We start from the raw sequence: 25,494 nt of genomic DNA, 5'->3' as shown, positions 1-25,494 counted from the left end.
GAGGAGGAGGAGGAGGAGGAGGAGGAGGAGAAAAAGCAAGTTAACTGCAATGAAACAGAACAGAACGCTTTGTCCCCTTCTCAGAGGAGCCTCTTTTATTTGCTCTGTGAATGTAGCTTTTCATTGCACAGCTGAACAATCAGGAGGTCCTATAAATGGTCCAAGATGTGGGCTGAAAGAAAATGGACTGGGGATGTAGCTAGTTGGCAGAGCCCTTACCTAGGGAGGCCCTGGGTTTGATCCCCAGTACAACAAAAAAGAAGAAAACAGGGGAGGGGAGCAACAGGAGGGAGAAAGAAAGAACACAGGAAGAAAATAGCCGAAACAAGGGGATGGGCCGCTATAGCTGCCAGGAAAAGCACTCCCTTCTGTTTCCTGAGTGAAGAAACCTGTTGACTACGGGAATGAGGCGTTTGGAGAGATTTCGTCATTACCTGAAATCCATCCAGCATTAAGGGCTACCTTTGGAGAGACGGTTGAAGGAGATCGTGCAGGATTTCAAAACCGACTGGAGGCTTTAGAGCACCCCAGCGGGAGCTAGGGAAGCTACCTGGAGGTTTTGTGTGGCTGCTGTAGCAGGTTGGGTGCCATCCCCAGGGAGAGGATCACCATTGTGCTCAAGGACATCCAGCTGGCTTGCTCTGTGTGGGTATAGCGAATATAAGTGAAGGCTGTTTATAGTAATTTCTATGAAATACTTTGGCTTAATTTGTGACTTTTTTTTTTTTTTTTTGCAAAAGATTGTTTATACTATGTTGCATTTGTACTTTTCATTCCGTTTTTCCTTAGTCAATGTGAAAAGTGACTGTTCACACTGTTACTCCAGAGGGACAATTTGCAGAAAGGGCCGGTGACATTTATTCTCATGATCAAGTTCCTGTATGTTGCTGACTTGGGTGCTATAAAGGTACTAGAGTTGATAAATACATGTGTATGGGTCTTTTTGCAATGAAACTGGTTATGACTTGATCCAAATGTTTAACAGTTGGGGCTATTAAGTCTGACCATGTATCATTGGGATAAAATGTTGACTTATTCATTTTGGTTTTGAGGTGGGGTCTTGCTATTTTGCCCATACTGGCCCCAAATTTCAAGGCTCAAGCACTGCTCCCATCTCAGCCTTCCAAGTAGATGTAACTAAGGAAGTCACCAGCATACCTGGATTGACTGTCTTTCATCTCCTGAATATCTTTCATCTTCCTCCGACCGCATCCTTTCTGCCCACAGTTACCACCCACTTAATCCATTTCAGTCCACTGATACAGATTAATCCACTGATAAAGGTTACACTTCAATCTACTCATTTCACCTCTGAAAATTCTTGTATTGTCTGATGAACTTTTGGAGGACACCTCATCTAAATGTAACTTAGGGTTAACTGAAGAAGAGTAAACTGACAGCTATGAAGTAAACTTTATGTATTTATAGTAGCTATTTTATATATTGTAGTGTTGAAACTATTTATTTTCTTGCCCTACTGGGGATGAAATTCTGGGGTGTTTTACCCCTGAGCTATATCCCCAGCAGTTTAAATTCTTTATTCTGAAACAGTCTCACTAAGTTGTCCAGGCTGTCCTCAAACTTGCAATCCTCCTGCCTCAGTTTCTTGGGTAGCTGGAACTACAGGCACTGGGCCACTGCACCTGACTAGTATTGACATTATTTATTTATTTATTTATTTACTTACTTACTTACTTTAGTTGTAGATGGACACAATACCTTTATTTTGTTTATTTATTTTTATGTGGTGCTGAGTCTCGAACCCAGTGCCTTGCATGTTTGAGGCAAGCACTCCACTGCTGAGCCACAACCCCAATCCCTGGTATTGACATTTTTAAGTGAAATGTTTTACAACATAAGTGGTGGGGACTCTTGACATTACTGTGTGTATAACTTATAGTCCAGTTGTTTTTCTCCTGTCTAGGCTGTTCTTGTTTTCATAGTAGCAGAATGCTAAGTACATTATACTTTGCATAAGTCATTCTATGTCATGTAAACTAATCCTCTAGCTAATAATACAAACATTAACCTGGGGATTTTATATGTAAGGGCTCTAGAATAAAATATGAGTCATTCACACTAGCTTCATTTGTTACAATATTCTGAACTCATACTGCAGTTTTCTTATAACTAGGCTGAGTTTTTCTCCTGTACTACTAAGAGAAAGCAATACCAAGGTTCTTTTCCTTGTAGAGTTTATATTTAACAACCCTTAGTGTAAACTTTCAGTGGGAAAGGAACATACTGTTCCAACTTATTGGAGCCCGTCCAATTATGGTGGTGTTGGGAAATATTACATTTGGTTACTGTCCTAGGAAAATTACTTTTAAGGAAATGACTTTCCAAAAGGTTTTAAAATTTATTGTTTTATTGAAATTTTAGGCCAGTTATGTATATTGACTTAAATTTAAAAGAAGCTTGTTTATATAATATACATTTTTTAAAAATTACAATGAAATATTACTTCCCACTCCTTAGAATAAATAAGATGAATATCAAAAAATGGTGGTAAGGATGCAAAGAAGCAAAAAACACTTATTCATTGCTAGTTGGAATGTAAATGATGTAACCACTTTGGAAAATATTTTGGCAGGTTCACAAACATTAAGCACAAAACTGTCATATGACCCAGCAATTTTACTTGTAAGTTTCTACCCCCAAAAACCGTTTAAATACACAAAAACATTCACAGCAACATTACTCATAAAAGATAAAACCTGCAATGTCCAACTGGCAACTGAATAGACAAAATATATTTTATACACACACACACACACACACACACAATGGAATACTATTCATCAATAAAAGGAACACATTATTAACACATGCTATATCATAGATGAACCTTAAAACACACCATGAGTTTTATTCAGCTTTTTCCTTGTAGTGACCAAAAGACCTGACAAGAACAATGTAAAGAAAAAAAAGTTTATCTGGGGCTCATGGTTTCGGAAATCTCAGTCTACACATGGCTGACTCCATTGCTCTGGGCCAGAGGTGAAGTGGAACATCATGGTGGAAGGATGCCGTGGAGGAAAGCAGTTAAGGACATGGCAATAAGGAAGGAGGTTGGGGGACAAAATATAACTCCAAAGGTATGCCCCCACTGACCTATTTCCTCCGACCACATCCTATCTGCCCACGGGTACCACCCACTTAATCCACTTCAGTCCACTGATACAGATTAATCCACTGATAATGGTTACACTTCAGTCTACTCATTTTACCTCTGAAAATTCTTGTATTGTCTGATGAACTTTTGGAGGACACCTCATCTAAATCATAATACTATGTAAAAAATCCAGATATAAGGAACCATGTATTGTATGATTCTACTTATATAAAATGTTCAGAAAAGACATGTGGAGACAAAAAGTAGATTAGTGGGTTCCTGGGGCTAAGGGTGGAAATAGTAATTGATATAAATGGCATAGAGATCTTATTTCCAGGCATGAAAATATTTCAAAAGTGACTGATGGTGATAGTGGCAACAAATAAAATCGAATAAACTTACCAAAAATATTATTGAACCATATACTTGAAATAGGTGAATTTTATAGTATTCAATATGGCAGTTTAAAATAAAAGAAATGAAAAGAAGATAATAAAGGGACAAGTGATTTCAAATAGGTTGGTTCAGGGAAGTCCTCCCCAGAGAGGCCTGAATGAGTAGATAGTGAGCAATGCAATGATGAGGTAAGATTGTTCAGGAATTATAGCTAACATGAAAGTTCTGAGGGAACTTAGCAGTTTAGTAACAATAGGAAGGCCAATGTTATTAGAGCGGAAAGAATAGGGAAATGATAGACAAAGTTGGAAATGCAGGCTTGGAAACACAGGCAGGTGTTATGGTAAGAAGTTTGGGTTCTATTTTGAGCATGAAAGAGAAGCACTGAAGTTTTTTGTTCTTTTTCTCTCTTCTTCCTTCCTATCTCCTCAGTACTGGGGATTGAATCAAGGGTGCTCTATCACTGAGCTATACCCCCAACCACCACCCCCTTTTTTTTTCTTTTGTGGTGCTGGGGATGGAACCCAGGACTTTATGCATGCAAGGCAAGCGCTCTACCAATTGAGCTGTAACTCCTGCTCCATCTGCAACCCTTTTTATATTTCACTTTGAAACATGGTTTCAATAAGTTTCTCAGGCTGGCCTCGAATTTGAGATCCTTCTGCCTCAACCTCCTAAATTGCTGGGATTACAGGTATGTGCCACTGCCCCTGGTGAATTTTTAAATTCTCAATGAAGTTATGAATGATAGTCTAGCTGGGCATGGTGGTGCATGCCTGTGCACCAAGGGTTCAGGAGACTGAGGCAAGAGGATTGCAAATTCAAAGCCAGCCTCAGCAACCTAGCAAGGCCCTAAGCAACTCAGTGACACCTTGTCTCCAAATAAAAATGTTTTAAAAAGGGCTGGGGATGTGGCTCAGTGGTTAAGAACCCCTGGGTTCAATTCCTGGTATGCTCCCAGCCCACCCCATCCTCCCCCTAAAAAGAAAAAAAGATAGTCTCAAAGGTGAGGACGAGTCGTTTGTGGATCCCAAACAGTTTATTTCTCTCTTTTTCCAAATCAGGCATGAGCACAGTACCAGAAGTTATAGTTGCATGGCACTGTGGGCTTCGAGTCTTTGGCTTCTCCCTTATCACTAACATGGTCATCATGGATTATGAAAGCCTGGAAAAGACGACTCATGAGGAAGTATTAGAGGCTGGAAAACAAGCTGCACAGAAATTGGAAAAGTTTGTCTCCATTCTTATGGCCATCATTCCACCCCCCGCCCCGACAATACCATTTGACCAGCCCTGGAATGGTCCAACCGCTAATGGGATCCAAGTAACTGCTACCTTCTTTGGCCCTTTTCTGGGTCATGTGCCTCTACCCTTCAATAATAGCAGAAAGGAAAGGAGTGGAAGATCCCCGTCCTTCACCTTCCCCACTTTTCTACCAGATACTTCTGGTACTAGAACCTCTTGCTCAATTGTCTTCTCAGAGCAGTTTGTTTTCACCTCCATTCTTTGTAAGAGACAGAGCCCATGCTCTGTCACACCTGGGGATATACCCATGGTTTGATATAGGCCTTTGACTGTCACACAGTAGCTCCTACTACTGCCTCACCTAAAGCACTAGAGACCAAACAAGACCAGCCCAGAACCTCCTGGAATTTAATTAATATCATAATGTTTTTACAATAAAGAGAGATGAAATAATTTTTTCATTTTTTAGTGCAATTTGGTGTGAGGCTGGGTCACAGCCCAACACTGGCATGAAAAGGTGTGAGACCACATATCTTGCGTGACTGTCTGCTTCTCAGACAAGTAGCTGAGAATGGGGACAAGATGGTGTGTGAGCAGCAAAGGATGAAGAAAAAAGCCAAATGTTGAAAGATGTTATAAGCTGAGGGAGGGCTAACTTCTGACACTCAATGACCACTTCTTCAGACCAGTCTTTGCCTCTGTCCTTTCTTCTGATTGTTTCATTCCCTGTCTACCCTCATGAATATCTGAATTTATTAAGCCCCTTACATATCTCTTCTTGCATTACTTCCCCTCTACTCTTGCATTCTGTAGCCATACTCTCCATCACTACATTCTGACAATGTAGTGGCAAGCATCCTTTTGTCTGCTGCCAGTGGCCCCCCTGCTGACTAGATTCCTGCCAGTCCAGGCCAACCTCTGAAGTTAGTTCATACCCAGCTTCTTTGAGGCCCTTCTTTCTTCCTACTCTTTGCTTTTTGGGCTGTAGTCCTTTCACTTTTGCTTGATCAGAACGTTCCTGTCATGCTGCATGTAGGCATTGTTTTGCAATTATTTTTGCTTATCAACTTGCATTCAGCTGGCTGGCATGATTGAAACCACACTGCCCTCCCAGGTTTATGTGCCTTTTAGGAAAGGACAGTACTTGCTTGGCATGGTGGTACGTGTCTGTAATCCCAGTAACTCAGAAGTTTGGGGCAGGAGGATGGCAAGTTTGAGATCACCATCAACAATTTTGTGTCTCAATTAAAAAAAGGATCAGATCATGTGGTTTAGTGGTAAAGTGCCCCTGAGTTCAATCCCCAGTACTTGGAAGAAAAAGACTGATGATTGTTAGTGGTATAATATGGAAGAGGTATTTGGAACAGGAAGCTTTTGAAGAACTCTTTCAAGTAATCCTTTGTTAGTCACTGACCAATTTAGCTGAGCCTTGCTTAAAGAAAAAGCATTCTGGAGTGGTCTGTCGCCTCTTTTCCTCTCATCTTCTTCTCCACTCCTCACTAAAGTCTTCCCCAGGCCTTTAAGGGAACTGCTACTATCTATTATTTCTTTCTGAGAACTGGTTTAGAGAGAAGTATTGTGCATCCTTTAGAGATGTACATAACTCTAGCATTCATTTTATGAGATGGTTTAGATATTTTTCTTTATTTTTGAATATTTCTTTATATAGCATTAAATAACAATATTAAGTTGAGAATATAAAAATGGTACTTCTCTCAAGTGCCCTACACATTTATTTATTTATTTATTTATTTATTTTTGAGGGAGTCCTGGGAATTGAACCCAGGGGCACTTTACCACTAAGCTACATTCCCAGCCCTATTTATTTATTTATTGTTTTGAAACAGGGTCTTGTTAGGTTTTTGAGAGTTTCACTAAATTGCTGAGACTGGCCTCAAAATTGCAATCCTGCCTCAGCCTCTCAAGTCTCTGGGAGTACAAGTGTATACCTCTGCACCTGGCTGCCCTACAATTTAAAAGATATAAAGTACCTGTTGTACAAGGCTTGTATGAAGTAAGTATAAGTCATGTTGTGGGACCCAAAGTAAGGAGTGATTGTGTACACTAGACAGTGGAGATTGGGTAGGGTAGGGAAAGTTTCATAAAAATTTTTGAACTTAGTTCTGTATGTATGGGAGGTGCTGGGGATTGAACTCATGAATAATACCTCATCCCCTGAGCTTAGTTTTAAAGGATGGAAGGTAGGAAGGATTTCACATCAGTGTAAGCCAAAGCACAGACCTGCAAAAAAGTACTATGCACATTCATTGGTCATTGTCACAATCACTGTGGCTAGACAAGGGCATGAAGTGTTCTTGTGGGACATTGGCAGAAAGATAACTGGAGGCCAGAGGAAGGCTGCATTTGGTGCTTGACTTTCCTATTGCTGATCTCTACTTAGATTAAAAAATATGTCCTGGAGATACTTGAATGGAATATTTTGGGCATTTTTAGTATTTTAGATTCATTAAGTGAGTTTATTAAATTCATATGTACTCATATGCATACATAAATTTTCTTCTGTTTATGTTGGTTTGTTTGTGTTGGTACTGGGGATTAAACTCAGGGGCACTTTACCACTGAGCTATATCCCCAGCCCTTTTTATTTTTTTGAGTCAAAGTCTTGCAAAGTTTAGGAGGATTAAAAGTCTTGCCAAAGCAGGTCTAGGACTTTTAATCCTCCTGCCTCAGCCTCCCGAGTCACTAGAATTGTAAACATGTATCAGCATGCCTGGCAATAAATAAAATAAAATGAAAAAGAAAAAAAAGAGCCATATTGAAATATTCACATAATATATACATTCATATATAAAATATTTTATATTCACACATAAAATTCATTTATTTAAAGTTTATAGTATTTAGTATATTCACAGACAAATGTGGTCATTGTCAGTCAATTAGAGCATTTCCAAAGGAAACCTTCTCCATAACCCTAGTGTCCCCTATGCTCAACAGACCCAAACAACCACTCATCTACTTTCTATCTTTATAGATTTAACTATTTTGTACTTTCATATGAAAAGAATTATGTAAAGAATTGTGTAGATTTTTTGTGACTGGCTTCTTTCACTTAACATAGTATTTTCAGTGTTCATCCAAGTTGTAGTACACATTGGTACTCAACATTTTTAATGGCCCAATGTTTTATTTTATTTATAAATTTTTTAAAATATTTATTTTTTAGTTGTGGTTTGACACAATACCTTTATTTGCTGAGGCTAGCCTCAAACTTTTGATCTTCCTAACTCAGTTTTCAGAGTCACTAAGATTACAGGCATGTACCACCACATCCAGCTAAAGAGGTTTGTTTTCATGGTAAAATAACTTTCACTGAAAATTAACCAAATATAATAGTGTAGTTGTTAGTATGGTATTTGATTTTCTTAGTCAAGTTGAGATCTTTTTAGTGTCTTAAAGAATAAGCTGTTTGTACCTGGGGATTTAGCTCAGTGGCAGAGCACTTGCCTAGTGTGGTGGTTTGGATGTGAGGTGTCCCCCAAAGGCTCATGTGTGAGGCAATGCAAGAAGAGGTTTAGAGGAGAAATGATTGGGTTATGAGAGCCTTAACCCAATCAGTGAATTAATCACCTGAGTATTAATTGAAGGCAGGTGGGATATGGCTGGAGGAGGTGGGGGGGTATTCGAGGCATGGCTTTGGGGTATGTGTTTGTATTTGGCAAGTGGAGCTCTCTCTCTCTCTCTGCTTGCTGATCATCATGTGAGCTGCTTCCCTCTGCCACACATTCCACCATGATGTTCAGCCTCACCTCAAGCCCTGAGGAATGGAAACTGCTGTCCATGAACTGAGAGCTCTGAATCCCTGAGCCTCAAATTAACTCCCCTCCCCCCAGAAAAAAATTGTTCTGGTCGGGTATTTTAGTTGCAGCAAGAAAAAAGCTGACTAAAACTGAAATTGGTACAGAGTGGGGTTATTGCTGTGATTAACCTGATATGGTTCAGAAGCTTTTGGAGGGCTTTTTTGAATTTATTGGAGGAATTTTGAGATGTGTAGCAGTGCAAGCTGGAAATGCTTTATTTAAATTGTTGTAAGTGGAGCTTAATGGCAAATTCTGGTGGGAGCTCAGAATGCCAATAGCACTGTGGACAAGAGAAGACAGGGCTCAAAAATGTTCAGAAATGGACAGTTATTGGAATTTGGACTAGAGCTCTTCCTGTCATGTTCTGGCTGAGAAGTAGTCTGCATTATGCCCGTGTCCTGAGACATTGTTGGGAGGCTGATTTTAAAAGCGATGGACTTGGTATCCTGATTGAAGAAATGTCTAGATAGCATGGCATTAAAGAAGTGGCATGTTTATTGTTGGTGGCTTTTAGCCAAGTTTATTGTGATATTCAGGAGCAGAAAGCAGAACAGAAAGATTTGAAAAACTTGAACTTGAAAGGCAGGAGTAAAACTGGGGCTAAGGAAGTTGCAATTGTTAAAGATATTACTGCTACTAAATAAATCCCAAAGACTTTGTCCAGAGACAATAAGAAAGATGGATTTTAGGGCATCTCAGGAGTTGGCAAGATGACATCCACCTCATTTTCAAATAATTAAAAGTAAAGTTCTTTTGAGAAGAGACCAGTAGGGCACCCTTCTTGCACAAGGGGGGCCTAGGAAGTTTTTGTTTCAAGTTGTTCAGCCACCCAGACTTACAGTTGTTGATCACTAAACCAGGCTGAAGTGATTTTTGACTTATCTGCTTCCAGAAATCTGGAATTTTGTAGTATGCTTTGTAGAATACTAGTGGTATGGAGGAAAAAGGATAGTAAGTAGATTGATCTGGAGTCCACTGTGTTAGACCAGGCTAAATGTTGGCTTTGGCTTGGACTATGACACAGGAATCATAAAAAGGTCAAATGCTGCAGATATTTTAATAGGTAGATTAGATAGGGCTTGTTATGTAAAAAATAAGCTTTGATAAAAAGAGATGACTCAAGAATGATTTCTAAGTTTTCAATCTAATCTACTAAATGAAGGGAGTTGCCATTTACTCAGATGAGATCTTAAGAGAGCAGCAGTTTGGTAAGGGTAATGAAAGTTTACTTTTATTGCTATAAAGTTAGACCACTTTATTGTTCTTGGTAGTGCTGAGGATTGAAACCAGGGCCTCAAGCATGCTAGCCAAGTGCTCTACCAGAGAACAACATTCCAGCCTGCAACCATTACATTGGAAAAGTATAGACTTTTCCATATTCTGTGGAATATGTAGTAGGATAAATGATATATTTAAGCTAGATATATTAATTTGGAAGTCATCATCACATAAAATGGCATGTGAAACAAAAGATCTGGATGATATCACCTAGGGACATACATCAGGATGAAGAGAAGGATCCAGCAAAGAAGTCTGAAAAAGTGCCATTAGGAAGGAGAAAAACCAGAGTGTAGAATGTCTTAGTGGGTGAGTGAAGAAAAAGTGTCTCAACAGAAGAAGGTGATCTAGGTCATTGCTGACCTCGAGAAACAGTCTCAAAGAAGCAGCAATGATGGTTCCTTGATTAGAGTGGGCACCAGAAAGAGGGTGAAATGAAAAGGTAGAGATAACATGTACAAACAACTATTTTGAGAATTTTGGGGATGGTCCTTAGGAAGTGGTAGTTAGAGGAAGAATGTGGGTTCAGGAAAGGTTCTTTTATTCTCCCTACTCTCTTCCTTCCTTCCTTCCTTCCTTCCTTCCCCCCCTCCCTATCTTCCTTCCTTCTTTCCTCCCCTGCCTCTCTTTCTTTCTTTCTCAATGGGAAATATCTTGAAGCAGAGTAAAATCAAGTAGGTCTTGAGTATGATAAGAAGGAGAAGACGAATTAGGCTGTTCTATAGTTTGGGAGTTAAGTAAGGTCTTTAATTGATGTTGACAGTACCCTATGGCTTGCTTATAGTACAGTAACAACTGTGCTGTGTGATATTGACCTTTGTGGATAGAGAGAAATTAATCCACATTGGGAACGTGGTTCTGACTTGACAGCCAACCATAAGATGACAGCAGAACTGGGAAATAGAAAAAAACTGTAAGTTGGTCCTTGCAAGGTAATGACTTTTTAGCAGACTCTTTAAAGATAATACGGGGAACTCAACCCTTTTGCTCAAGAATCTCAGTGATAAAATCTTCTTAGAGACCCCAAAGGCTCTAGTTTGGGAATGCATTTGGGTAATGTGGCCAAACCAAAGCCAAAGAGTGAAAGAAGCAATTATAAAACTGGTTGAGATGTGGAAGAATGGCTAATACAGAGGGAAGCTATAGTTATTGTGTTGAAACCTTTTTTTAAAAAAAAGAAGTAGGCTGGGTTATTGTCATTATAAGTTTACTTTTTCTTTTTGTGGCTCTGGGGATCAAATACAAGATCTTACATGTGCAAGGCAAGCATTCTACCAACAGAACTGTCTCCAGCCCTGGCTCATTAGCATTCTAAATAGACTGATATTCTTGGAGTAATCACTTCCACTATCATTCCAGAAGCACAATTGATGCTGAATCCCAATGTGTGTGACCAAATTTTACCAAAAATGTCAAGTAGAGAAGGGCCTTAATTTGTGATGGAAAATAGGAGGACGATTGTGCTGAGAGTAGACCTCTAATGTGAATAACTGCAGAAGGTAATATGTACATAGATAGGACTTTACAGTTTACAAAATATTTTATATTTTTGTCCTTTTAATTTTGATAGTAATGGAGAACCTTGAGCAAATATCACTGAATTATTCTCATTTTCATTTTTTTTTTTCAGATAAATAAAGGGAGGCGTAGAGAAAGATTACATGAGTTTTCCAATTGCCACAGGAATAGCTGATGCAGGACTTTGTCTTCTTGTCTACTATAGTGATAAGAGGAGGAAATGCATGGAAATATGAGAGGCTTGGGGAGAGGGGGAGTTAAGTTTGGGGACAAGCTGGAGATGTAACTAGGTTGTGAATCTCTGTCTTTTAGGATGTGTATGTGTGCCTCTGTGTGTGTTGTAGGAGAGTGCTGGGGATCAAACTCAGGGTCTTGTGTGTGGGGACAAGTGCATGGAGTACTGCATACATGGCATACATTAAGAGCGTCTGAATGGCAGGCCACTCCCCCATGCTAGGTGGTGAGCAGCAGGCCACTTACCCCATAGGCACAGCCCTGGGCATGAGGCCATGTGTTGCAGTCCCTGCGCTTGCTCCACAGCTCACTCCTTGATTGGTCACTGCAAGGACAGTTAGCAGAAATTGCACTGGTGGCTGCCTGTAATCTTCTTAGCTATTGCCTGAGTTTATATACATGGTAATTATGCAATAAAATCAGACCTGCTTCCTGCTTGGTCTCTGGAGGTCTTGATTAGCAACTCAGCAGCCACACTCTCCTCTACCCTGTTCTGTGGACCTCCTCACTGGGCGAGAGAGAGCCCTCACACTTGTGCATGCTAGGCAAGTGCTCTACCACCAAGATACATCCCTAACCCTATCTCCTATTATTTTTTTGTTTGTTTATTGTTTTTTAGATATACATGACAGTAGAGTGTATTTTGACATGTTATATATATATATGAAGTACAACCCATTCCAATTAGGATCCCATTCTTGTGGTTGAACATCATGTGGAGTTACCCTGGTTGTGTATTCATGTATGAGCAAAGGAAAGTTATGTCCGATTCATTCTCCTGTCATTCCTATTCCTATCCCCACTCCCTTCCCTGCATTCCTCTTAGACTAATCCAATGAACTTTTATTCTTCCCTTCTTTTCCCTCCCTTGTTGTGGATTAACATCCATGTATCAGAGAGAGCAACTGGCCTTTGTTTTGGTGGGGATTGGCTTATTTTACTTAGCATGATAGTCTCCAGTTCCATCCATTTACTGGCAAATGCCATAATTTCATTTGTATTTATGGCTGCCATCTCTTATTATTTTAAAACAGCATTTGTTTAGAAGAAGAGCAGGAGGATCAAATTTATTTTTGCAACTTTGGAGAAGTAGGACTAGGACAAGAGAAAGATTCCACTCAATAGCAGGAAGAGCTCTGCAAAAACGAAATCCTTGAGTTACATTCCTGATGTGTTGAAGCAGAGGCTGGGTGAAAAATGGACAAGGCTATATAGAGAAAAAATTGACTCTAAAATTCTTTTCAAACCATGTTTTCTGAAACATTTGGACTTCTTTGCAAAAACTTGAATAACAATAGTAGAGTTTCCCAACCTTACAAGAAAGAGGGTTAGGTTATACACTGTACTTTTATGCTATAGTAATTATATACCCATGCATGTCCATTTCTGCTTGACCCATTTAGGGGTGGGATTGGAGGAGTTGGTGCACTAAAGGCAGGAAGAGTAGGGTCTGTGACAGATTTCAGGGAAACCTGGATGAAATTTACTGCTTCATCAGCCAGAGAAGAAACATTTTTCAGCTTAGCCATTGAGAAATCTTTAGCCTCACATTAAGTAATTCAATGTGTAGCAAGGCTGACCTCAGGGGATGGAGGCAGTGACTCAGAGAGGATAGGTGTGGGAAGGTTATGCAGAAACTTTGGGAGAAGAATGGTTTGTGGGTGGAAGCCTTGCACGTAGGTGCACTTAGTGGTAAAGGAAGCCATTTGTTCCAGGAGAGCAGTTTAAAGGGGGCATATTTTTTTGTGGGCAATAGTTTATGAGAAAAGTGTGATGGGAGAAGGTTTATGGGGCTAGTAATATGCATGGGAGCACTTGTTAAGAAATGTGGTTTGCAGGAGGCTTTCTTTGCTGAGGCCCAGGAGTAGGGTGTTTGATGCAATGAGAGAGGCCAGAGAGATGAAAAAGAGTTTTTGCTGTGGCTTAAATTTTAAATAAAAATATTATGTGAGTAGAAAATCAATATATATGAATGTAGAAAAATTGGAAAGTATAACCAAGAACAAAAGGAATCTCATATCCCTCAACCAAAATAAGTACCATTACCAGTTTGGTGTGTTTAATATATTTTGGGGGAAATTTTTAAATTTTGTCCATTTGTCCCTAACCTTTTATTTAGAATGTTTTCAAATTTAGAGGAAAGTTGAGAGGATTGTGTAATGAACAGTACTGCACCTTTCACCTAATTCATCAATTATTAACAATTTATCACATGTACTTCCTTTTTCCCCTGAGCTGTTTGAAACTAAGTTGCTGCACACATCCTGCCAGTTCTTTTTTTCTTTTTCTTTTTGGTACTAGGAATTGAACCCAGAGGTGCTTCACAACTGAGCCGTATCCCCAGTCCCTTTTTATTTTTTAGAGACAGGAGCTCACTAAGTCGTTTGGGCCTTGTTAAGTTGCTGAGGCTGGCCTTGAATTTACAATCTTCCTGCCTCAGCCCCCTGAATCTCTAGGATTACAGGCCTGTCAGTTTTCTTATAAGTATATTGGCTGCATCTCTAAGAATAACTACATCCCTTACATAACTACCTCACCATCATGTCACCTATTCAATAAGATTGGCATATCTTATCAATATGTATTACTAGAATTCTAAACACTTTCCCTTTTCTTATTTCTCCAACTCTCATTTCTGAAGGTAGAATCTCCATTGTGTATCTGGCCAGCCAGACTAAAGCAACCATATATACAGTACTGGGGGGATAAGAAAGAAGCTTTCAAAGAGTGTGGGATCCTTGGAGTCTGGTAGAGGACCATCTCTGAGGAGCTAGGATTCTTCCTTCTTGCATAGTTCATCTTAACTTCTCTCCTCCAGGCATTGTTACAGGCTCTCTGCCTCTCTCTGTTTCCTTCCTTTCCCTTCTCTCTCCTTCTCCAAAATTTACTAGGCACCTGTTCAGTGCTAACTCCTGTGCCCAGTGTCTGCCAACCAAGTGAACTTGGTCTCTGATCTCAAGAAGGTTCAGAAAAGTCAGTTTCTTGTTGGTGAGTTGTTCTTTCCCTAGGCTCTGTAACTTGCTCTTTAGGAGCATCATGCTAATAGGACTGACTAGTTGATCTGGTATCTTTATCAGGATATATGGGAAGAAGCTTCTGCTTCTTGGACCACTAGATGCCTTGACTATCATCATTACCTGACCAGAGCACCAGATGGTTTTATGAAGAGAAAGCAAGCCCCATCATAAAGAAATTTTATCTCAGTTGCTCTTCCCATGGGATGATTCTTTGTGCAAGGAAAATATCTGATTTGCATACTGGGGTACACCTGTGTCTACCTTCTTGACCTGAGCAGTCTTTGTTTTTGTTTGTTTAGATATGGTTGTTGGCAGTCCTTTCAAGAGTGTTCCTAGATCTTATAATGTAAAAAAAAGGTCTGTGAGCAGATTTTAAATTTCAGAAATCTTTATGGAAATCATACATTTACTCGGAATGAGGCCACAACATGCTAACATTCAACTCATTATGGTTTTCTCCTCCTTATCAAAACCTTTTTTTGGGGGATGAATTTACTTATTTATTTATTATTAATAAAAATGGGAAAAATGCCTAGCACTGCGGTGCATGCCTATAATCTCAGCAGCTAGAGAGGCTGAGGCAGGAGGATCACAAGTCTGAGGTTAGCTTTGGCAATTTAGCGAGGTTCTACGCAAATTAGTGAGACAGTGCTTCAAAATAAGAAGGACTGGGGATGTGGTGCAGCAGTAAAGTGCCCTTGGGTTCAATCCCTAATACCTAAATAAATAAATAGGAAAATGAATTGTAAATTCTTAATATATTAATGGGGGTGGGTACAAACCCACAGACTCTAGCTATGGGGAGCAAAATTCAAGCTTCAGGAACTGTAGCAATTGTAGCTTCCACACAACCTAGGCATAATGGATCAAACTGTATCTGCCTCATTTAGAAAGGGAAAGTCTAAATTTTGGGAACTATTTCCTATTAAGCCAGTACTTCTCAGGATTATGATAATGGCTCAGTTCTCCCCCCCCCCATCATTATTATTAATTTTTTTGTACTGAATATTGAACTCAGGGGTGCTTTACCACTGAGCTATGCTCCCAGGTCCTTTTTAACTTGAGAGAGTCTCACTAAGTTTCCAAGGCTGGTTTGGAACTTTCAATCCTCCAGCTTCAGCCTCCTGAGTCACTGGGATTATAGATATGGACTGCCATGCCCCGCCACAATGACTCAGCTCTTAATTCCAAGTCAGAAATGTTTCCCCAACTTCATCCTGGCCTGAATGAACCACAGTACTCATCTCTCCTGCTCCACAAGTAAACAGCTCTTCATAGTTTTGTCTCCCACTTGAGTCAGAGAGAGAATGTGTGGGGCAGGCTTATTTTTCACTGCACATATTTTTCTTGTTTGTGGTCTTATTTTGGAATTTGTCAATGTGAGATGATCTCATGAAACTGAAAGCTGTTGTACTGTTTTGTCTGATGCAGAAGCAAAGTCAAGTCTGGACGCGTGAGCTGAGGATAGGAGCCAGCGTGGCCTGGGGAATCAATATACCTCCACCTCTTGAGATCCTTTGTGAGTGGCCATCTGGCCTTCCTTGGATGCCTTTGTTATCTCCTCTCAGTCTAAGTAGGAGAAATAGTTGAAACCTGAAGAATGTAGGTTGTAGGGACCCTTGGGGGCTGAGAGAACTAAAAAGGGTCCTTGGTTGTTAAAGATTAGAAGCTACCAGTTTAGCTGGTATATCTTCTTTCGACTTCAGAGGCTTTTTGCCAAGTGGATTAAATGTTTCCACTAAAACTTGTTTGGCTACTATCTCAAGTGGAAATATCACATAGTAACAATTGTATGGAAGTTTGGTCCTTTCTCTGTGAAATTAGTTCACTGTTTCAGCATTTTGTGGTTATTCTAAAAGCATCGTGGTTCTATGACCTATTGACCACCTTTCTTTCTTTTTTCTCCCTCCGTCCCTCCCTCCCTCTGTCCCTCCTTCCCTCTATCCTCCCTCCCTCCTAAGGGACTGAGCCTTAGACCTTGTGCATGCTAGGCAAGTACTCCACCACTGAACTATATTCTCAGCACTCATTTACTTCTTTATCAGTGTTCTTTTCCTTCTCACTCCTATTGTTTAGTACTATCATGCTCTTCCAATGTGTCCAGTGTTCCTTACTGTGGGGTTCCCCTGACAGTCTATCTTTGTATCTCCGTACTTTTTTTCCTGTCTACATCAGACTTCCAAAAACATAGATTTTGAGTCAGGCCCATCTGAGTTTAAATGCTGACTCCATCATTTACTAGAAGGATGATCTTGAGTATTTTTCTTAAGATTCCTAATGCTCTCTTTGCACATTTATAAAATGAGAATGTAACATCCAATACCTCATAGCATCAGGACTGGATGAGATAATGTGAATAAAGTGTTTAACCCAATTTTTTACTAACCCTAACAGTAGGCATTTTATAAGTGCTAGTTCTTTTTCTTTTTTCATCTCCCAGGAATAATGACTTTTTATATGAAATCATACTAAAGTGATATTGACTGCAACTATAATTAAGTATGTCAGCCCTTTCAGAAGTAATTTCATTAAATAACAAAATGGGGTAAAAAGATGAATGTTACAGGAATGTAACTCAGATGGTCAAATCTTAAACAGTGTGTGTGGAAAGAAACTTGGAGTGTGATGGGAAGAAACTTCAAGAATATTCTGGCATCAGGTGACTTTTATCTTGTATTTACAATGAGGTTGGCTCTGTGTGCAACTGTGGAGATGGGAGGGTGATTTGAGGAAACATTTGTAGTCCAATGCAAATGAGCATTATCCATTCTCCCTCCTCCTTCCTGCCTCCCAGAGCCAGGCTGACTTCATTTATTCCTGATTGCAACTTGCTGTTGTGAGTAAAGGATGACAAATAGAGAACTTGAGGGCCCAGTGCTTCCCACTGTCCTGGTGTCTCTCCCTGGACTCCAGTGCTGACCACCGCGCCCCCCCCCCCTCCTCGTCTCTACTTCAGCTCTGAGGGCATTCCATTCCATTCCATTCCATTCCATTCCATTCCATCTACTCATTGCAATATTTGGCCACCCAGCTGTCTCAGATCTAGGGGAGCCCAGCTAAAAGGCCCATCATGGTATGGGGCTGACTTCTCAACAGTCTGAGTGAAACAGTGTCCCTTGGACACTCCCTTGGCTCTTTCTTCCTTGAAATCTCAGTGTTTTGCAAATTTACTCCCAGAATAGAAAAATAAATCAAAGGCAGGACAGGGAGTGGTTTGAATTACTGGCTGCCAAAAACCAAACCAAAACAAAACAAACTGCTGAACTCACCAAACCATTCCTTCCTTCCTCTCAAAACTCGCAGACTTCCTTTTTATTATAATTATGTTTTTCTCCCACATGTGTTCTTGTTTTTCAACACTTTTTAAAATCTAATTTGTTACATATGACAGCAGAATGTATTGCAATTCACATTACACTGATAGAGCACATTTTTTCACATCTCTGGTTGTGCAAAAGGAGAGTCACACCATTCATGTCTTCATATATGTACTTAGAGTAATGATGTCCATCTCATTCCACCATCTTTCCTAACCCCAGGCCCTCCTCCTTCCTCTCCCTCCCCATTGCTCTATCTAGAGTTTGTCTAATCCATCCATGCTCACCCCCCACAACCCCATTATGAATCAGCATCCTTATATCAGAGAAAACATTTGGCATTTGGTTTATTGGGATTGGCTAACTTCACTTAGCATTATATTCTCCAACTCCATCCATTTACCTGCAAATGCCATGATTTTATTCTCTTTTAATGCTGAGTAATATTCCATTTTTTGTGTGTGTGTGTGTGTGTGTCACATTTTCATTATCCATTCATCAATTGAAGGGCATCTAAGTTGGTTCCACAGTTTAGCTATTGTGAATTGTGCTGCTATAAGCATTGATGTGGCTGTGTCCTTGTAGTATGCTGTTTTTAAGTCCTTTGGTATAGTCTGAGGAGAGGGATAGCTGGGTCAAATGGTGGCTCCATTCCCAGATTTCCAAGGAATCTCCATACTGCTTTCCATATTGGCTGCACTAATTTGCAGTCCCACCAGCAATGTATGAGTATGCCTTTTCCCCTACATCCTTGTCAACACTTACTGTTGTTTGGCTTCATAAGAGCTGCCATTCTGACTGGAGTAAGATGATATCTTAGAGTAGTTTTGATTTGCATTTATTTAATTGCTAGAGATGAAGAACATTTTTTTTTCATATATTTGTTGATTGATTGTATATCCTCTTCTGAGAAGTGTCTGTTCAGTTCCTTGGCCCATTTATTGATTGGGTTATTTGTTTTTTTGGTGTTAAGCTTTTTTAGTTCTTTGTATATCCTAAAGATTAGTGCTCCATCTGATGTGCTTGTGGTAGAGATTGACTCCCATTCTGTAGGCTCTCTATTTACCTCACTGATTATTTCTTTTGCTCAGAAGAAGCTTTTTAGTTTGAATCCATCCCATTTATTGATTCTTGGTTTTAATTCTTGTGCTATATGAGTCTTATTAAGGAAATTGGGGCCTAATCTGTCATGATGGAGATTCGGGCCTACTTTTTTTTTCTGTTAGGCACAAGGTCTCCGGTTTAATTCCTAGATCCTTGATCTACTTTGAGTTGAGTTTTGTGCATGATGAGAGACAGAGGTTTAATTTCATTTTGTTACATGTGGATTTCCAGTTTTCCCAATGTATGTTTTTGACACCTTTGTCTAATATGAGATAACTGTAATTATGTGGATTTGTCTCTGTGTCCTCATTTCTGTATCATTGGTCTATAGGTCTATTTTAGTGCCAATACCATGCTGTTTTTTGTTACTGCTGCTCTGTAGTTTAGTTTAAGGTCTGGAATAGTGATGCCACCAGTATCACTCTTCTTGCTAAGGACTACTTTGGCTATTCTTGGTCTCTTATTTTTCCAGATGAATTTCATGATTAACTTTTCTATTTCTATGAGGAATGACATTGGGATTTTGATTGGGATTGCATTGAATCTGTATAGTGCATTTGGTAGTATGGTCATTTTGGCAATATTAATTCTGCCTATCCAAGAACAAGGTAGATCTTTCCATCTTCTAAGGTCTTCTTTAATTTCTTTCTTTAGTGCTCTATAGTTTTCATTGTAGAGGTCTTTTACCTCTTTCATTAAGCTGATTCCCAAGGTTTTTTTTTTTTTTTTTTTTTTTTGAGGCTATTGTAAATGGTGTAGTTTTCCTCATTTCCCTTTCAGAGGATTTGTCACTGATGTACAGAAATGCCTTTGACTTATGGGTGTTGATTTTATATCCTGCTACTTTGTTGAATTCATTTATATTTCTAGAAGTTTTCTGGTGGAATTTTTTGGCTCTTTTAGGTGTAGAATCATATCATCAGCAAATAGTGCTAATATGAATTCTTCTTTTCCTATCCATATCCCTTTAATTTCTTTCGTTTGTCTAATTGCTCTGGCCAGTGTTTCAAGAACTATGTTAAATAGAAGTGGTGAAAGAGGGCATCCCTGTCTTGTTCAAGTTTTTAGAGGGAATGCTTTCAATTTTTCTCCATTTAAAATGATGTTGGCTTGGGGGCTTAGCACAGATAGCTTTTATGATGTTGGGATGTATTCCTATTATCCCTAGTTTTTCTAGTGTTTTGAACATGAAGGGGTGCTGTATTTTGACAAATGCTTTTTCTGCATCTATTGAAATGATCATATAATTATTATCTTTGAGACTATTGATTTGATGAACTACATTTATTTGATTTCCATATGTTGAAACAACCTTGCATCTCTGGGATGAACCCCACTTGATTGTGGTGTACTATCTTTTTGATATGTTTTTGTATTCAGTTTGCCAGAATTTTATTGAGAATTTTTGCATCTATATTCATTAGAGATATTGGTCTGAAGTTTTCTTTCTTTGATGTGTCTTTGCCTAGTTTTGGAATCAGGGTGATACTGGCCTCATAGAATAAGTTTAGAAGTGCTCCCTCTTTTTCTTTCTTTCTTTTTTCTTTTTTGAGAGAGAGAGAGAGAGAGAGAGAGAGAGAGAGAGAGAGAGAGAGAGAGAGAGAGAATTTTTTTAATATTTGTTTTTTAGTTTTCGGCAGACACAACGTATTTGTTTGTATGTGGTGCTGAGGATCGAACCCGAGCAGCACGCATACCAGGCGAGCGCGCTACCGCTTGAGCCACATCCCCAGCCCGCTCCCTCTTTTTCTATTTCATGAAATAATTTGAGGAGTATTGGTATTAGTTCTTCTTTAAAGATCTTGTAGAACTCAGTTGTGTATCTACGGTCCTGGGCTTTTCTTTGTTGGTAGGCTTCTGGTGGCACCTTCTATTTCATCGTTTGAAATTAATCTGTTTAAATTGTGTATATCATCCTGATTCAATTTGGGCGAATCTTATGACTCTAGAAACTTTTCGATGCCTTCAATATATTTTATTGGAGTACAAGTTTTCAAAATAGTTTCTAATTATCTTCTATATATCTGAAGTGTCTGTTGTGATACTTCTTTTTTCATCACATATGTTAGTAATTTGAATTTTCTCTCTCCTTCTCTTTGTTACCATGGCTAAGGGTTTGTCAATTTTGTTTATTTTTTCAAAGAACCAACTTTTTGTTTTGCCCATTTTCTCAATTGTTTCTTTTGTTTCAATTTTATTGATTTCAGCTCTGATTTTAATTATTTCCTGTCTTCTACTAATTTTGGTGTTTTTTTTTCTTTTTCTATAGCTTTGAGATATAATGTTAGGTCATTTATTTGTTGACTTTTTCTTCTTTTAAGGGATAAACTCCATGTAATGAACTTTCCTCTTAGTATTGCCTTCATAGAGTCCCAGAGATTTTGATATGTTGTATCAGTGTTCTCATTTACCTCTAAGAATTTTTTTAATTTCCTCCTTGATGCCGCAGATGTCCTTTTTATAATTTCCTTCCCCTTCAAAGTCTACGTGTGTGTGTGTGTGTGTGTGTGTGTAATTGCAGGAACTTTCAATCATGCAGAACTAGAGAAAATAGTATAATTAAACCTCAAGTTCCCATCACATGCAATTTCAACAATAATCAGTATTTTGCCCATCTTGTTTCTTCTCTCCTTACTTTATTATTTTTATAATTTATTACTGGAATATTTTAAAGCTAGGTGGGAATTTATTTTTAATGGATCCTCTGCCTCCCTAGTGTTAAAGCTGGAGGCTGAACAGAGGAAATAGGGCTTGGTGATTTCAGCTCCCTCCCTTGGTTGCTAGCTCATGGTTAGAATCATGGGCAAATGCTAATTCATAACCTGATATTCTTTTGTCCTAATGAATACTGTTGACTTTCCTCTTTATTGTAGACACTGTGTTTGACACTGAGGACAAGAAGAAAACCAGGATAAGAAACTAAGTTCACTGGGAGAGGTGGGGGGGGGGGCGGTAAAAGGGTAACACTGAAAATTTGGCCCAATTATTTCCATAGGTGATCAAGAGTGTTAACTTTCCATGTAGAACTCCTTCTGTGTGCTTTGTTAATCTAGAGCCATGTAATATTGACAAGGTCACAAAATGAATTTCTTCCTATAAGCTTTTGTAAGTAGTGTCAGATGGAACTATTGGGAATTGAACCTTGGGTGCTTTACCTTTACCACTGAGTTACAATTCCAAGCCCTTTTTATTTTTTATCTTGAGACAGGGTCTTGCTAAGTTGCTTAGGGCCTTACTAAATTGCTGATGTTGGCCTTGAGCTTGAGATCCTCTGCCTCAGCCTTTGAGCAGTTGGGATTAACAAATGTGTGCCAATACACCAACACCCAGCTAAAACAATATTCTAATCAAATAACTACAAATTTTGTATATCATTTCATTCAGTTTTACATTATTAATTTTTATATGGTGGAACTTGAGTTAACAGCCTCATGGAACTATCTGCTTTTTGACTAAAAAGTTCTGGAAATCTTGGTCCAAAAGTTGTCTAAGAGGTGTTAACTCAAAAGACTATATCCAAGTGTGTGCCTTAAAGGGTCAATAGTCTGAAGTATCTAGTGCTGTTCTTTTCCCTGAGGCTCTGAGATTGTCCTTCTTTATAAAAGACAAAAATTCTGGCCTGTAGTTCATAGCAACACTTTCATAGAAACTTAGAGAAACCCCAAAACTACCTGTAGGTGATGGAGCCTTAGAATGACTGTGGTTAACTTATTTCTGATAATTTTCAAATGTGAAAGGTTATGAGAAGTTCATAATAAAACAATGCAACTTTTGCCAGGTGGCAAGGCTCACATCTGTAATCCCAGCAGCTCAGGAAGCTGAGGCAGGACTGCAAGTTCAAAGCCAGCCTTAGCAACTTACAGAAACCCTAGGTAACTTAGTAAGACCCTGTCTCAAAACAAAAACATGAAAAGTGCTGGGAATGTAGCTCAGTGACTAAGAACCTCTGGGTTCAATCCCTAGTACCTAAATAAATAAATAAATAAATAATGCAACTTTTAAAGAAATTTCTTTCTTTGGCATAAAAATTAAATAAGCAATTTCAAAAGATATTTTTAGACAAAAATATCTCTAAAGATAATTAAGCATATTTTTTTAAAAAGGCAGCAAATATTACTTCACTCTATTAAGTAATTAAAATATTATTAAAATAGATGAACATAACTTTTATAGAGGATTCACCCAGAATGTCAGTAAGGTGGCATCTTTCCAAGTCTACACCTTGAGAAGCAGAAAACTTCTTGCAAGAGGGGATCATAGTTTTGATGAATAGGCTCATAGCTTTCTCCTTTCTCTCCTGCATTATCAGATGAAATCTCTGGGAGTTTCTTTGTAGGCTTTATTGGTTCTGGAAGTTCCTGTCACACTGGAGTGGGCTGGTTGTGTTTTATTTTATTGTTCATATATTATTAAGCACAACTCCTTCAACACTATAGAAATTTCCAAATTTACTCATGTAGAAAAAATAAGACACAGTGCAATAACATCTGTAGAGAGTAGTCCATTAGATGGATCAGGGCTATGCAGGGCCTGAATAGGTAAAAACCCAGCACAGAGGAGCTGCAGTGATTAGAAGGGAGAATAAAAAAAAAAAAAAAGATTAGAAGGATAAAAGCATTGGCAGAGGGTAGAAGACTTGGGTTCTGTGGAACAGGAGCAGGTTTGTGTGAATTTATTTTACAAATGTGAATTGTAATGATTGATTGATTGAATTTTGGTACTCAAGATTGAACCCAGGGGTTCTTGACCACTGAGCAACATCCCTAGCCTCTTTATTTTGAGACAGGGCCTTGCTAACTGAGGCTGGCTTTGAACTTGCAATCCTCCTGCCTCAGCCTCCCAAGCTACTGGGACTGTTATGCACCTGTTATGATTCTTTTTTTTTTTTTTTTGGTATGGGAGATTGAACCACCCAGCGGTGCTTAAACACTGAGCCACAACCCCGGCCCTTTTTTGTTTTATTTAGAGACAGGGGTCTTGCTGAGTTGCTTAGGACCTCGCTAAATTGCTGAGGCTTTCTTTGAACTCATGATCCTCCTGCCTCAACCTCCCAAACTGCTGGGATTATAGGCATGCACCACCACACCTGGACTGTTATGATTCTTAATAACTGAAAATTCCACCTTATATATTCAAGATTGCTTTTGACATCAACGGAAACCAGTTGTTCCATGAGGAAATGACTGCAACTGAAAACAGTTAACTATACAGGTGATATAAGGGAAGGAAAAATGGGTAGGAGTCAGCAAATCAGGGGCTCATTCTTGTCCCTGCCACCTACCACCTAGGGGACCTTGGGCAAGTCACTAAACATCTCGAGGCCTCAATTTTACTATAACATGGGATGTCTTCTTACCTGGTAGAGAAATTGTGAGAGCCATGTGAGATCACTTATGTACAATGTACTCAAATGTAAAGTCATCTATTAGGTCCCCAGAAATAGCACCTTTGTATGAATGAGAAGAAAATTCTCTTCTGTTGGGTAAAGCCAACTCTGTGCCAGTTTGCCTAGTTTGTTTAGCAGAGTACTGGTGAGGTTTCAATCTCTTACTTCCTCTTTGCTGGTCACCCTTGAGTAGGGCATAACCAGCAGAATTGTTTTTATAAGAAGAATTCCACTACATAATCTTACAAGCACTTACTACCAGGACATCTGCTGAATATCTTCAATAGGCCAGGTTCCTTTGTGTTGGTAGGTCAGGGAAAGTGACACTATGCTCTGCACACAATTGAGCACTCTGGGAATCTGATGAAAGACAGTATTTAGATGTTGGATCATCCTAGATAACGTGCCAGTCTCTAAAAAAAAAAAAAAAAAAAAACCCCTTCTTCCTGGACTTTTGTGTATCTAGTGGGCATGTGAATGACAAAAACCCTGGAAAGGATGATAGCAGCTTATTTGAGACCTGCACCAAACTAAGAATCCTTATTATAAAAACATTGTTCAGGGGGCTGGGGTTGTGGCTCAGTGGTGGAATGCTTGCCTAGCATGTGTGAGGCACTGGGTTCAATTCTCAGCACCACATGTAAATAAGTGAAAATAAATGTCCATCAACATCTTAAAAAAAAAAAAAAGGACATTCAGCATTTCCTCCTTCTCCTGTTCCTATGTCTCCTATGCTAAGAGACTTCTCATAGCTATAGAACCTCTAGTCTAAGGCCAAGGTAGATTCTTATAGCTAATCAACCATTATTGGGCAGGAGCAACCCAAAAAGTGCAGAATGAAGGAAAAACTAATGCGTGTACAGTATAGCAGGACCCCTGCCCATTACTAATTCTTTTAACCAGTGGTTCTCAACCATGTCACTAGATCTGACCTTTCATAGCAAACATGTTGTGTGGCTCCTTTACTATCCTGAAGTGTAATTCATAGATAACAACACATTCACATGCATAAATCCAGGAATTCATTCAGAGTATGATCACTCATCATTGCCCCCCCCCCCCC

General features: G+C 39.2%; 1 protein-coding gene and 1 long non-coding RNA gene across 2 annotated transcripts in view; one reads left to right on the top strand and one right to left on the bottom strand.

Moving 5' to 3' along the window:
• Window positions 1-96: 96 nt before the first annotated feature.
• Rnase10 (ribonuclease A family member 10 (inactive)) overlaps window positions 97-25,494 on the top strand; it is a 41,621-nt gene continuing 16,223 nt past the window's right edge. Inside the window, exons 1-2 of the mRNA XM_048793051.1 lie at window positions 97-645; window positions 4,576-4,835. The gene's annotated coding sequence lies outside the window, so the exon portion shown is untranslated. The remainder of the gene's footprint in view (window positions 646-4,575; window positions 4,836-25,494) is intronic.
• Window positions 20,206-25,494, bottom strand: part of LOC125613300 — a 13,634-nt gene continuing 8,345 nt past the window's right edge. The window contains exon 3 of the long non-coding RNA XR_007343819.1: window positions 20,206-20,218. This is a non-coding gene — a long non-coding RNA (uncharacterized LOC125613300). The remainder of the gene's footprint in view (window positions 20,219-25,494) is intronic.

Source organism: Marmota marmota, unplaced genomic scaffold (genome assembly GCF_001458135.2).
Source record: "Marmota marmota marmota unplaced genomic scaffold, marMar, whole genome shotgun sequence".
NCBI lineage: Eukaryota > Metazoa > Chordata > Mammalia > Rodentia > Sciuridae > Marmota > Marmota marmota.
The sequence above is the reverse complement of the archived record's forward strand: the minus strand, read 5'-3'. Positions and strand labels throughout refer to the sequence as shown.